The sequence below is a fragment of the Crinia signifera genome, chromosome 5, assembly GCF_055691185.1.
Source record: "Crinia signifera chromosome 5, ASM5569118v1, whole genome shotgun sequence".
Classification (NCBI taxonomy): domain Eukaryota; kingdom Metazoa; phylum Chordata; class Amphibia; order Anura; family Myobatrachidae; genus Crinia; species Crinia signifera.
The window spans coordinates 85,212,412-85,226,505 of record NC_139221.1 but is presented as its reverse complement, the minus strand read 5'-3'; positions in this window follow the sequence as shown (position 1 = coordinate 85,226,505).

Sequence of the window (14,094 nt, the reverse complement as noted above, 5' to 3'; positions counted from 1 at the left end):
TTTGAAGTCGTGCCACCTGCAATCAAAGTGTACATATTAATACATGTAACTCCTCATGCTTGCTGTAGCACCCATTGCAATCTGAAACATAATACAACATGTGCCTACTGACACCAAACGTACTATATTCTTTTTTCAAACCAATCCTTAGAAGATACAAAAACAGTCACCCTCCAATAACTATCAATTCAATGTCATGGCCTACATGTCTGTGCGTCCAAGCAACGTGAACACCCATTGGCCAACTCCATCTAATATTGAATGTAAACATTCCTGGACTTGTCCTACTCAAATTTTACACACATGTACTTGCCTCTTCTTAACGTGCTCCGTCTGACGAACTTGTGGAGCCACTGCATTAATCTCCGCCGTTATCTCCTCCCAGATCTTCCATCTCCTTGTGTGTGTCAACTTCACCGCAGGACACTCAATTAAATCACGTGCCCGGGTCACCAGGATGTCAAGCTCCCGCGGTTCAAATGCCATGTTTCGTGTTGTTGGTTCCCGTGTTGCCCCACTGCGGCCACGGGCACGGGCACTGCCACTGCCACGGCCACGGGCACCGGTTGCTGTACCTGAAGTGCTGGGCTGGCTACTCTGTTGGGAAGCCACCTGCTGGGTTCCCAATGATTCTGCTGAGGATGGCCCAGCTGCTGATTGGCCTGATGTTGATGGGCCAGCTCGGTCCTCTGGGTTGAGGGGTACATATGTGGTGTTGGCCTCCATGCGGGACAACAGATTCTGCACCACCTGCTTCCTCAGAGTCTGAGCCTGGCATGTTTGCAACAAGTGTTTGCCTTTCTAGGACCACTTTAAATACTATTTCTGTAATTGGCGTTAATCAGCTGCAAGCTGCGTTCCGTACGGCCGCGTTCCGTACCCCAGCGTCAACCGTGCGGCGCATACGGCCCGCCCCTTGGTGTGGCGAAATATTTCCAGAAAACCTGGCAAACTCAGTAAGTGTGATTTATTTGCTAAATGCAGATTCCAACACCAATGACCAAATACAACTGAGGTCAGACATGACATGTATATTTGAATGTACTTCTGTACTGTGCACTTGTTTGCTATGTAGTACAACTGACACTACCCATTCCATATGTCAATCCAGTCCACCACTTAGCCACAAGTAATCAGTGCTACCATCCAAATCACATGTGAAAGCACTCCACATTCAGGTTAGATGCTAGCTACTTTTCATTCCACCTCTGTAATATGGCCCAGTAGAAGGTAAGTGTACACATGGCTGCATGGGCTCATTTTGGGAAAAGGTCTGCCTTCATTATACATTAGCTGTTTGGTACCTTGTTGAGTTAGGTGTAAGTGTCTAGAGATGCACACTATTTCACCTGTTGCTTATACCCATGTTTGTGGAATGTTAGAGATTAGGTATAATATGTTTCCATCTTATTTTACACTGTTTAGGATGGGTGTGCGATGCAATGGGTTAGCCGTCTGTTCGGGCGCATACACGCTGTTAGTGTAAAAATGAACAATAAAGTTAATACCAAATATCACTCTGATCAACCAATGACAGCACATGATTGTTTGATGTGTGCCATTGCTAAGATGGCGGCTTATGGCAGAGCAGCACCCTTCTCTGCAGCCGAGCTGAAGACACTGGTCTCCGTTATGGAGACCAGGCTGGGTCGTGCGGGCCCATTCATCACCAATAGGCAGAAACGCTCTGCCTATGCGGTGGCCCGCCGGCGGATCTACGCCCGCACCCAAGTGCGGCGGACCATCGCACAGCTTGAGCGGCGGTGGTCCGACCTCCGGCGCAGGGAGCCAGAGAGGCTTCAGAGCATAAGGGCCAGCATTGCTCGATGTGAGTATTTCAACAGTAAATGTGGATTTGTACATGATTGCTTACCTGACATTATTTAATCCACTAAGGTCAGCAGCCTGATCATGAGTTAAACATGCCATACAATATATGAGTGCTACTTCCTGATTGACACCCTGTAATGGTCATAAAATATGTTATTGGGGAGGATTAATGCTTGTGATGCTTACAAGGGCCCAAATGTCACAGCATACCTGCCATGTTACAGGCTGTGTTTTGTAAAGGCCACTAAGGAGCTGTTTGCCTGTACAACTATCTGTACTTCTAACCTTTGCATTTATAGCTTGATAAGGCTTAATAGTAATTACCACTAATTGCCACTTTTTTGATTTTTCACATACACAGCACGTGCTCGCGCAAGACAGGCCCGGGAGGAGGCAGAGGTGGCCCTCGAGGACCTGCCCCAGGAAGGGAGCCCGGAGGAGGGGGCGCAGGAAATGGAGGAGGAGGAGGCAGCGGTGGCCCTGGAGGACCAGCCGCAGGAAGGGAGGCCGGAGGAGGGGGCCCAGGAAATTGACGATGACGAGGGGTGGGCTGTGGAGGCACTGGCACCCGTGGAGGACATCAGCGAGGCCGAGGATGGCGCATTGGAGGCCCCTGAGGAGGAGGTGGAGCCCGATGAGGTTGTCCAGGCGGCCGCAATTGGTATGTATACATAAGGATTTATTTATCCGTTTGGCATGTACTATTTGCTATGTAACACTGGTGATTCAATTGATTTTTACAATACTATAAAATGACAAAAGAAACGGGATAGCAACAGACACACTTTGGGGTTAGATAGGGTGGGCAAACCATCCCTTTCAGCCAGGACACATATTAATGACACAGGTTGTGAGGATGTCTTTCATCTCGATTTTAAGTGCCACTGAACCTGTGTAGTTAATCTGTATCCTGGAAGAAAGGGATGACTTGCTAATGTAAGTGTTTCATGTCCCTGCTGCTTGCCTACAATCTGTAGCCTCATATAGGGTGAGTAGAGTTTACTGGTGAATGATCTTTGTAAACTAGATTCAGTATGGCATAAATGGAGTATGGACAGGCGTGGCTTAGACTGGAGTAACAAGTGGTCAGTGCCCCTGGGCCCTCCTCTAGCTAACCACCCCCTGCGGCCTGCATGTATGTTTTGCACCATAATTGTGTGTGTATTTGGTCTTAGTAATGCTTTTGAGCATGGGAGTGGGTTAGTGCTGCAGCCTCCCCTAACTGGCATTCTGACAATGATTTCTGGAGCAGACCATCAGCAGGCAAGCCATGCTTGATTGCACAAATGTACTGAGCATTCCTGAGAGTTGTGTAAATCCCCTGCCAGGCTCCATCATATAAGAGACACTGAACTTTGTTTGCCGAATTGTGATTGGTGCAGCGCGTGGCATGCTACTCAGAGCTTAGTCATGGGTGGGTTTGGATTGAGAAGGAGCAGTATGACTGTGAGGTGTTCTACAGAGTAAAGGGTAGAGGGCCAAAATCAGGCTTTCCATGTAGTATGTATGCGTGTATGTATAGGTGTATGTCTCATATATATAGTTAGATATGTGTGTGTATATATATATATATATATATATATATATATATATATATATAAATATATATATATATACACACACACCTGTCACAATGCATGTTTAAAAAGTAGGTTTGTCTATGTTAAATGTATGCATGAATATCATTAGTCATTTTGGATTTTGAATTTCCTCCACAGATAAGCCTGCCCAAGCAGAGGAGGGTCGCCGTGGGGCCCTCCTTCGACTGCGAGGCCTGATGCGGCAAATGATGGCACTCATGGACAGCATCATTGATGCCGAAAATTAATGTTATTTTTGTGAACAGTTTTTTTGAATAAATAGTTATTTAAAGTTCAAAGTTGTCAGTGTTTTTTTCTAACATGCTAAAGTATATGTGTAACTTGTTTAAAATCTTTAAAATAAGCAAAATGTACATAGTGTATCTAGATGTATGTTAGGGTCACATGCTGTAAGGGTTAATGTGTGTAATGAATGTAGTAGGAATGTGGGTCAGTATAGATGAGCATTTAATTGATTGAAATTTCTAACAATCCCATTTTAAGGAGGTTGCCTAATAGCCTAAGTGGGTCATGTGATCGCTGTGTGTACTCAGTACAAAAGTGTTGGATTGTGCGTAAATACTCCGCATCGGGGCGTACGGACAGCTTCCCGTACGTTCTGACGCGGTAAGACCGTGCTTGTGCGGGAAGACCGTGCAAGAATCTGTACGTTTCCACCGCACACGTACGGTTTGTATGTCGTCCGTACACACGCCCTGTTCTTAAAGAGTGAGTCCGTCCGAATGCGGAGGACACGTGGGCGTTTCTAGGGACGATGCCCGCACGCCGCCGCACAGCGTGGCGTGCGGACCGCAACGTAAGAATTCGGGAATATCCGCACCGATCAGAATAAGGGCCATTATTCATTTACTGGTCATCTCATGGCTTGACTACTCCAACAGTCTCTTCATTGGCTTTCCATGCTACCAACTCACTCTCCTCCATCCTGTCCTTAGACTTATCTACCTGCCCTTCCACTCCACTTCTGCAAAGCACCTTCAAGAAAATCTGCAATGTTTCCCATTCCTATACAGAATCCTCTTAAAACTACTCACCCTCACATACTGTCACGAATCTGCTTGTTTAAGCTTACCAGACTTGTGATTCTGCTTTGTGTTTCAGTCTCAGTCTGATGCAGCTCTGTTTACTTTCAAGCTCCCAGTCAGTCTGTGCTTGCTGGTTCATTGATTGTGCACCTGGGAAAAATCCAGGCTGGAACTAGATAATCTGTAACCCTTCAGTGTCCTGTTCTATGTTCTCACACCTGTTAGTTCAGAATGTAGCTCACTAAATCCATGCCATGGATTGCAGTGTTCCTTTTGTACTCCCTTCCAATCAGGGCAAGGCAAGGGGTTTAAAGGTTTAGCTCCAGGACCAGGAAGTTGCCTTCAGCAATGTTGTCATCTAACTTTAGTTTCAGATGATACCTGGACTTTTGCATATGGCTCCTGTCTGCTACAGTTGTACCAGTTTCCAGCCTTAGCAGCAGTGTGGTTTCTTGCCTTGATCATGCCCTTATCTGCAGCCCAGCTGTCCACCTGACATCCAGACTTTAGCTGCTATACTGACCTCGGCTGCTACCTGGCTATCCGCTGACTCCGGGGTTCCCACTATTCATCCGTGAATTGCTACTGTTTGCTGGGGCTTCCTGTCAGGTCACCCAGCATCTGGTGTCCTGAAGGCTGATCCTGTCCTCTGTTTCAGCGTTTCTGGAATCCGTCAGTACCAGGCCTGCCTTTGATATCGTTCTCATATCCTGTGTCCACTGTGTCAGCATCCTGAGTTCCGTTGTTATCCTGTGTCCACTGCAAACCAAGTCAGCATCCTGAGTTCCGTTGTTATTCCTGTGTCCACTGCAAGCCAAGTCGACATCCTGAATTATAGCTATTATTCCTTTGTCCACTACAAGCCAAGCCAGTCTCCTGAGTTACAGTTATTAACCCTGGGTCCGTTACAAGCCGTGTCAGACATCCAGAGTTTCAGTTTCGTTCAGTCCTCCAGCATCTGCCAAGCAAGTCTTCGGGGTTGCTACAAGGTTGTCCTGCTGTTATTCAGTTCCTGTGAGAGTACAGTTCGCTCTACCTGTACGCCTGCTTCAGAAACCCAACATCCCAGGGGAACTTCCGTCAGAGGGCCGCGACCTGCTGGGTAGACGCAGAGAAGTCCAAATTCCTTTGCGGGAATCCCTGATGAAGACCGCTGCCCAGTTAGATTCCGCGCCTCTGTTCGGGAGTCTACCTAACTTCCCTGGGGTGTTCCTTAATGTGAAGGCAGTATATCTGCCACAGAACCACTATGGTCACAACTGGGTTCTCTAACTCGGTCCCGTGACACATACAAGGTTCTCTCTAACTCCTCTGCTCCCTCCAACCTCATTTTCCCACACACTCCCTCCCACCCTCTGGTTGGCCAATGACCATCACAACTCCTCCACCTGTTCTACCTGTGGAGTACATGATAAGTAAAGATAGTTGCATCAGGGGACAGGACACATTATTAGAGTGCAGAGATATATTTGAAGAAAAGCACCCAAGTAGAGTTGGCCCTGCTTGTGAGAGCTTAAATTCACATACACACTTGTATTCTATGCATTGAAAGTGTCACACAGATGGAGGAGCTCACATTGGAGCAGCTCCTAGTGATTCTATCGCCATTTGCCAGCTGCCACTACCCACCGCCAGCCTCCAGAAGGGGGCTTGCGCACCCCATTCTGACAGAGCCCACTTCTGCCCTCCATTCAACCCCCATATTTGTCCGCACCCTCCACTCGCCTTGCCTGTCTCCCTGAAGTGGAGACAGGCAGGGAATCTGCTCTCCGTCACAGTGCTGACGGGGATGCGTGAACACGTGAGATGCTTGCGCTTCCCCGTCAGATGGACCTCCTGTCCACCAGCCTGCACAAGGTCAGGAGATCTAGCAATAGTTCAGGCTGGCTGACAGTAGTAGCAAAATACAGTAGTAGCAATCTCCCTGACTCCTGGAAGAGTCTAACTGCACCTTTTCCGCATCATATAGCTTTTATATACATGTAACTGCAAAAAAGAAACCAGATATACAGATGGAGCCAGCCTCCCTCTTGCTAGCGAATCGCCAGATTGTCTCCGCTGGCGATCCGCTCCATCTGACTGAGACGCTCGTGCGTCTCACACACGCGCGTCTCAGTTTCCGGGCGGCGGGGCGATGGGAACCCTGTCCGTCTCCGCTTCAGGGAGATGGACAGGGTTAGGTGTCAGAGCGGGGAGGCGGTGGGGACCCCGGGTGACCGCCGGCAGACCGGCGGGGACCCGGGGGGAAGTGCCGTCGGAAGGGGACGCGCGTGCATCACGTGCGCGCATCACGTGCGCGCGCGTCCCCTTTCGCAGATCAGATGGCGGCTGGCGTGGGATGGCAGCTGGCGATTCTGCTGCCATCCCCTGCAAGAGCGAGGCCAGCTCCATCTGTACATATTTGTATGAGCAATGGTGGCATTTTTAGCAGATATTTTGAGGATCGCTTACAGCAACGCTGGCACTCAAAGGGTAACAAGCAGGCATGTATGGTAACTGTGGACAACATCTTAATTTGTTCTCTTTAGAACTCCCCAATAGACTGATGCAAACATGTTCCTGTATATGATATTACATTAAATGTGTCCCTGGGAGAACCATTTCTTATTGTCTATATACAGTATGTCACTGTGTTACTCATGCTATGTTTTTGTTCAGCAGAGGAAGTAAACAAGTAACCCAGGAATTAGTTTACATGGAAACGTGTAGGTACAGTACGCATACATCAGTGCCAGATATCTTAGCTGGTGTTTTGCTTCAGTATAGAATGGGTTGGTCTGCCTCTAACAAAAGCTATTTATTTAACAAAAAGCACAGCTAGGTCACGGATAGGAAACTGATGAAAATAATTCATTTTGTTAGGAACGCTTAGAAACTCAGTGGGAAAAAAGGTCTGAAAGCAGCTTGGAATTATACTGTTTTATATTCATTATTTTGTGCAATCTGCTATTAAAAAAAACAAATGTTTCCATTTCCAATAGTAAACCTTACATTTTAACTACACTTATGTATTCTTCTTCAAATAAAAAAAAAAATCTACTCATTTTAACAAAGAAAAGGTAATTCAAATGCATTATAATTATGGGGCCAATTCAGAATCGCTCGGTGCGATCCAAATTCGGCCCCAGCCCCATGGTTGGAGTTTGTGCATGCACAAACCCCGGCATCGAACTGCTTTGGCGAGTCACATACTTGCCGGACCGTTCGCTGTGGTTAGGGGGGCCGGTGGCTGACACAGGGCCAGGGCAAGGGAGCGTCCAGTGTTTTATAGGCATCCGCATGAAAACGCTGGGCGTTGCCTTGGGAGTGCTGGCGGACCGATGCCTGCTCAGGACACGCAGCTGATATCATATGATTTGGGCACCAGGGGGTGAGGGGCGATCAGCGGGGCGGCATTAAGGTGCTCGCTAAGCAGCGAGCGATCCCTGATTAGTGAACCAACCTGAATTATGCCCTATATGCATGCATTTGTTTTGTATAAATAGCTTGTTTTGAATGTTTGAAAACGTATCAACAGGAAAATGTTATCAATTTTTTTTGGCTTGTTTTTCATTTGTTATTCAAAGATATGTATTGCACCCAGGCAGCTATAATGCGGGAAATGCTGGGTTAATAAGTTGTCCAGACTCAAATGAAAATTATACAGAAAAAGGTGCTTGCATCCTACACTCAGAAGGACCTTTAGAGCAGCTTAGGAACAAAGGCTTCTAATCCCAGGGCAGTATCTAACTAAAACTTCCTCTGTAACAGAGACTGTACTTAACCCTTGCTAGACATTCACAGAGCATTGCTAGACTCATGACCTATGGTGGATATGGAAGTACTCTTGGACCATAGAGGACCTTCTACTGCAACATATTCCAGGAGGGTTTTCTGAAGACCCGGGTACTGATTCCACCTTTCCTGCTGATTACTCTGGCTTTGTATAAATACCTCTATAGTACTACAAAGCTCTTTTCATTGGTTTCTCTGTGTGTCTGTGTGTGTATGTTGTTATGAATAAATATTGATTTTCGCGTTATGAGGAAAGTTCTTTTGGAGAAAGAAATCCTATCCTATAATGATTGAAGAAGTGCTTATTTTTCCACTCACTTACACTGCTATACTTGGCCTAGAGGAGGCAAATTAAGGAAACAGAGTATTTATACATTGTTTGAAGTTGTGTTTTGGGTGTTATTTGACCCACAGTTTAGCACTACGAAAGGCGATTTTCTTGTGTTTTGAGCTGTCCACGTCTTTAACTTCTTCAAGTGGAAATGTCTGAGGATTTCGTTACCGTAAAATCAGGGCTATTTTTGTGCAGGCTCCAGCAAGAACTGAGGCCCTTATTCTAGTTCACTCTTTCTGACAAAATATTTCTTAGATGGACAAAACCATGTGCACTGCAGGTGAGGCAGGTGTAAAACCACACCTAAATCTAATTATCTCTGCACAAGTAACACCTGCCTCACCTGCAGTGCACATGGTTTTGTCCATCTAAGAAATATTTTGTCTGAAAGAGTGAACTAGAATAAGGGCCTCAGTTCCTGCTGGAGCCTGCACAAAAATAGCCCTGCGTAAAATTCACCCTGGAATGTCTGTGTTTGCCTGTACATATGATAGGAAATATAGATTGTAAGCTCCACTGGGGCAGGGACTGATGTGAATGTTCAAATATTCCCTGAAAGCGCTGTGGAATATGTATGCGCTATATAAGAAACTGTTATTAATAATACTAAAAATAGAAAAAATACAAAATCTTGTCACCTAATCTTCCTCTGCCAATTTCTTATCCAGAAGCACACTTACAACTGAAGGATGGTATTGGGATTCTGGTGCTTGAAATGCCAGTGGTCAGATGAACGACAGTGTCAACCCGATGAGCACAATCCCAACAACCGGGTGATAAGTATTGTAACTATGCTCTCCTATGCCCATAATACTCCTCCGGTATGCAGTCAATCATAACCAGCCCCGGCATACTTAAATTAGGGATGCCAACAGTCAGGATTCTAGCATTGGCATTGTAAACAATACCACACAACACTTTTGTTGGTAAGCTGCTCAATCAGAGGTGTGTCACTCAGGTGCCAAAAGGGAGGGGTAATTCTCTCTAGGAAAAAAACATGTTGTACCCCAATTGCACACTGAGTGAGAAAATAACTACATAATAATCAGATAATACAGATATCTTGGATGCATATATCTGCAGATATAGGGCTAAGCCCCCAGGCCATACGTCAAGGCATCTCTGTCACTGGGGGTCCCTAATACTGGGTATGGGTCTGGGGTGTGGGCCCCCAACATGCCAAAACAGGCTGAGTACTCTAGGGCAGCACACAAATGAAAATTAGTAAGGGTTAATAAGAAGCACAAAGTGCTATGTAGGGAAGTGAAGGTGTGATTAAAATACAAAATATATACAATGTGATAGGAAAAATAAGAGTTAATAAAGTGTTAGGGTGTGCTAACCTGGAGCAGACCAGCCCTACCAACACAGGGGGCACCACATTCCCAAACCCATCCCATAAGCAATAACATATATGTCTGGGCTTAATAGCCCATTGTAAGGCCACATGATAATGGCGTATAACATCTGAGAGCCAGCTTACCTGGAGATACCCCTGGCTTCTCCAATGGCACTCTGGAGTCAGCAATCCCTCCTAATGCTGACCCATCTATGCCTCTCTCAACTGCACAACACTTTTGTTGGTAAGCTGCTCAATCAGAGGTGTGTCATTCAGGTGCCAAAAGGAAGGGGTAATTCTGGCTAGGAAAAAAACATGTTGTATCCCAATTGCATACTGAGGGCTAGATTCTCTAAGCTTCAAAAGTGATAAACTGGAGAGTGATAAACAGCCAACCAATCAGCTCCTACCTGCCATGTCACAGACTGTGTTTGAAAAATGTCAGACAGGAGCTGATTGGCTGGCTGTTTATCACTCTCCCTTTTATCACTTTTGAAGCTTAGAGAATCTGTCCCTGAGTGAGAAAATAACTACATATTAATCAGATAATACAGAGATCTTGGTTGCATATATCTGCAGATATAGGGCTAAGCCCCCAGGCCGTACATCAAGGCATCTCTGTCACTGGGGGTCCCTAATACTGGGTATGGGTCTGGGGTGTGGGCCCCCAACATGCCGACACAGGCTGAGTACTCCAGGGCAGCACACAAATGAAAATTAGTAAGGGTTAATAAGAAGCACAAAGTGCTATGTAGGGAAGTGAAGGTGTGCTTAAAATACAAAATATATACAATGTGATAGGAAAAATAAGAGTTAATAAAGTGTTAGGGTGTGCTAACCTGGAGCAGACCAGCCCTATCAACACAGGGGGCACCACATTCCCAAACCCATCCCATAAGCAATAACATATATGTCTGGGCTTAATAGCCCAGTGTAAGGCAGTGTAAACAATGTCAGAGTTCCAGCACCAGTCTTCTAAGCAGTGTTGGGAAATGTTATTTTGACTGCTAGCATATTGAATGCTGTCTGGATTCTTAACCTTATATTTGTAGCTAAATTGCAGAAAATTCTAGATCTTAGAAACTGCTATATATGAGAAATTTGTGAGGAATTCTTTTTGCTTGCAGTTAAATCTAAACTACCTATTCAGGTTTGGTTTAGTATCTGCAACCTAATTTATATAATCTGCATCCTGACATTGGACCCCTGTCATCATATTTGCTTTGATTTTTAGAACCCATGGCTGTTCTGCTGACATTTGTAGTCCCGTTGAGAACCATGCTCTCCTAGACCAGTAAGGAAGGACTATAAATACTTCTGCTTGGTCTTCCCTGATCTTCTTCAATATCCAATTTATCACTGGAAATGGTGAAAATCCATAGCCTAGTTGGAAATTCCATGTCTGTGCAAGAGCATCACTGCTCTTCCTCCCAGGTACCTGGTGTCTGGAGAAAAACAGTGGAATTTTTGTGTTTATATTTGTTGCCATTAGATCTATATGCAGGCATCCAAACCTCTTTGAAATTGCCTAAAATATATCCTCTTTCAATTCTACTGGAAACATTCTCTATTTGTGGAGAAAGCCTACTACAAAGTTGTCTTTGCCTGAAACATGATGTACTACGATAAAAAGATGTTTTTCCACCAGGTTCATATTTTTTTTTCTTTTCCTTCATAAGGGCCTGGCTTTTTATGCCACAAGGATGGTTTGTATTTTTTGCTACCATAATATTATAAGATGATTTCCTCTCAACTAATTTTGGATATAGCTGTACATATTGCCTTCTATGCCTTCCCCCATCTCTCTTAGGTTTGTGGAAAACAGCCTTTCTCGCAGTGGACATCATCCTTGTGTTATGTGATTTCACAGGTGTGCTCTTCAACCTACAGAACTGCATCTGTTGTGAGTATTAGATACTGTGGCTGTAGCAGACACATTAACCTTCTTTGTAGCTCCACCAGTCCAATGATAACTTTGTTTTCTATCTTAGATGTACATGATGATACAGAGACACTTTTTAAGAATTACTTATTGTATCCATAATCGTTCCCTAATCTGCCACCTTGCCTATGCTATTACATTTATTGTTGATGGTGTCATGCCTAATATTCTCACCACTGTCTGTAACTGAATTTGAGTTTTCCTGTACATCTGAACAGTATCTTTATTTATTTTATTTTCTAAAAGCCTGAATCCATATTTCTGGTTATCTATCTGTACCCTCAGAAATTGGATGTTTTGTGTTGGATTTATTTAACTTTTCTTCCAATTTATGATCCCACAATATACTTTAAGAAACTAATATTTGATGTAGACTGTTCTGTACTATTTTATTCATCTTTCTGCACACTAACATATATTCCAAATAAGTCCAGATTAGAATTTCCTGTTTTATCAGGTATGGTATTATTGTCACTCAAAGTTTTGTAAACATTCCCATCAATGTGGACAGGCAGAACAGAATACATGTAAACTGGAAATGTCTTCTCACTAAGCAGAACCTTAGATATGTCTTCTCTTACTGGTATTGGAATTATTCATCTTTTAAATGTATTGACGCTAGAAAGTCCAGGGTTGACTTGAATTTTTACATATGAAATGGTTTTGTTTGGATACAATATATTTGTTTAGTCTCGTTAAATCCAGAATTGTCTTGAAATCCCCTGAACATTTTCCGACCAGAAAGATGTTAATAAATTTTACAAAATAAATTTCCTATTCTGCTTCTAATCTCTCTGCCTGAAGTTTGAATAAATTATTCAAACTGTATTTCATTGTTGTACTTTCCAACCTCGTGGCTTGTAACCTTGACATTGCAAATTTAATTTGTGGTTCTTTTCTGAATTCTTTCTGATATCCTTCTGAGATTTCCAGTACTCAATTGTATGTAATGAGTCTACCTGCTGGCAAACTACAACAATATTCCTCCCACTGGTATTACTGGGCATAAAGTTTTGCACTCATTGTTGTTTAGCATTACATTTTTGTAAGTACTGTCAACAGTATTGTATGGTTACACCTGAACAATATATTCTATTTTTACTGTTGGCCAGGTCTTTAGATTTTAGCTTCCCTATATTATCTTGATGATGAAACCGGGCATCTATTTCTCCTATCTTGTGGTAAGTGACAGTGGCGCACACAGGGGGGGGGGGGGGTCTGAGTATCCAGAAACCCCCCTGATGGACCACATATTTCTTTTTCACAGTTACCTCTGCGGGCCCCCATGATCTCAGCTGCTCAGCTGTTAGCGCTTCCGCATCAGCTGGTTTCCTATCAAAACCACCTGACCAAGAAGCGCTGACAGCAGTACAGGAAATGCCCAGCAGCGCTTAGCGCTAGCTGTAGTTGGAGGGAGCTGGGCTGTCAGGGGGTATATGTGCGGCATACAAAAAAAAAACAAGGAAAAATAGGGTTTTTTTCTGCGCATCAATAATTGTACAAGCATGCTTTATGAAAATAAATATTTAGCATAAAATAGCATGTAATTAAGAAAAAACATGAATAAAAAAAATGAATAAAAATGGTGGTGCATATATTATTGAATATTATAGTCACCCATGACCTCTGATCCTTTGGTTCTTTATAGAGTCCAATTGGGTACCAGTCCTGGTATTTTGATGAGGACCCTTCCATTAACTGATGTAGGTAGAATGCCAAGATTTTGCTGGGGAGGTGACTTGCCTGTGGTGAGATGGTAGTTCGCTGTATAGCAACAGCAGGCTGGATATACCTGTCTCCCTTGAACCAGTTGACAGTAATGGCTGAATGGTGTCCACAAAAGAGGGGGTGATGTAGTAATTTATCTGCCAAGGGTCTTTCCAGGATGGTGTTTTTAAAGCTGGTCAGCAGGATAATTGGGTCAGGGTCACTGGGTGTAAAAGTGGGTAAGTCCGCACCTCTCCACCGATGTGTTTCGCTGTATAACAGACAGCTTTTTTTAAGGTGTGTCGAATCTTGCTTAGCCAGACTAGAGAGAACACATCCAGGTATCTAGGCGATCTACATAACAACTGTAGAGATTGCCCCAATACTTTACCACTAAAGGAGGCGCCAAATTGAGCCAAGTTTTAGTCTTTTGACTAAATGGGACCCTGTGAGTAGGCCTGTGCATTTTCCTTGTCATGTGAAAAGACTTTTACAATATCCACCCTACTTGTATAATTCTTCATTGATTCCTAGAAGGTTTA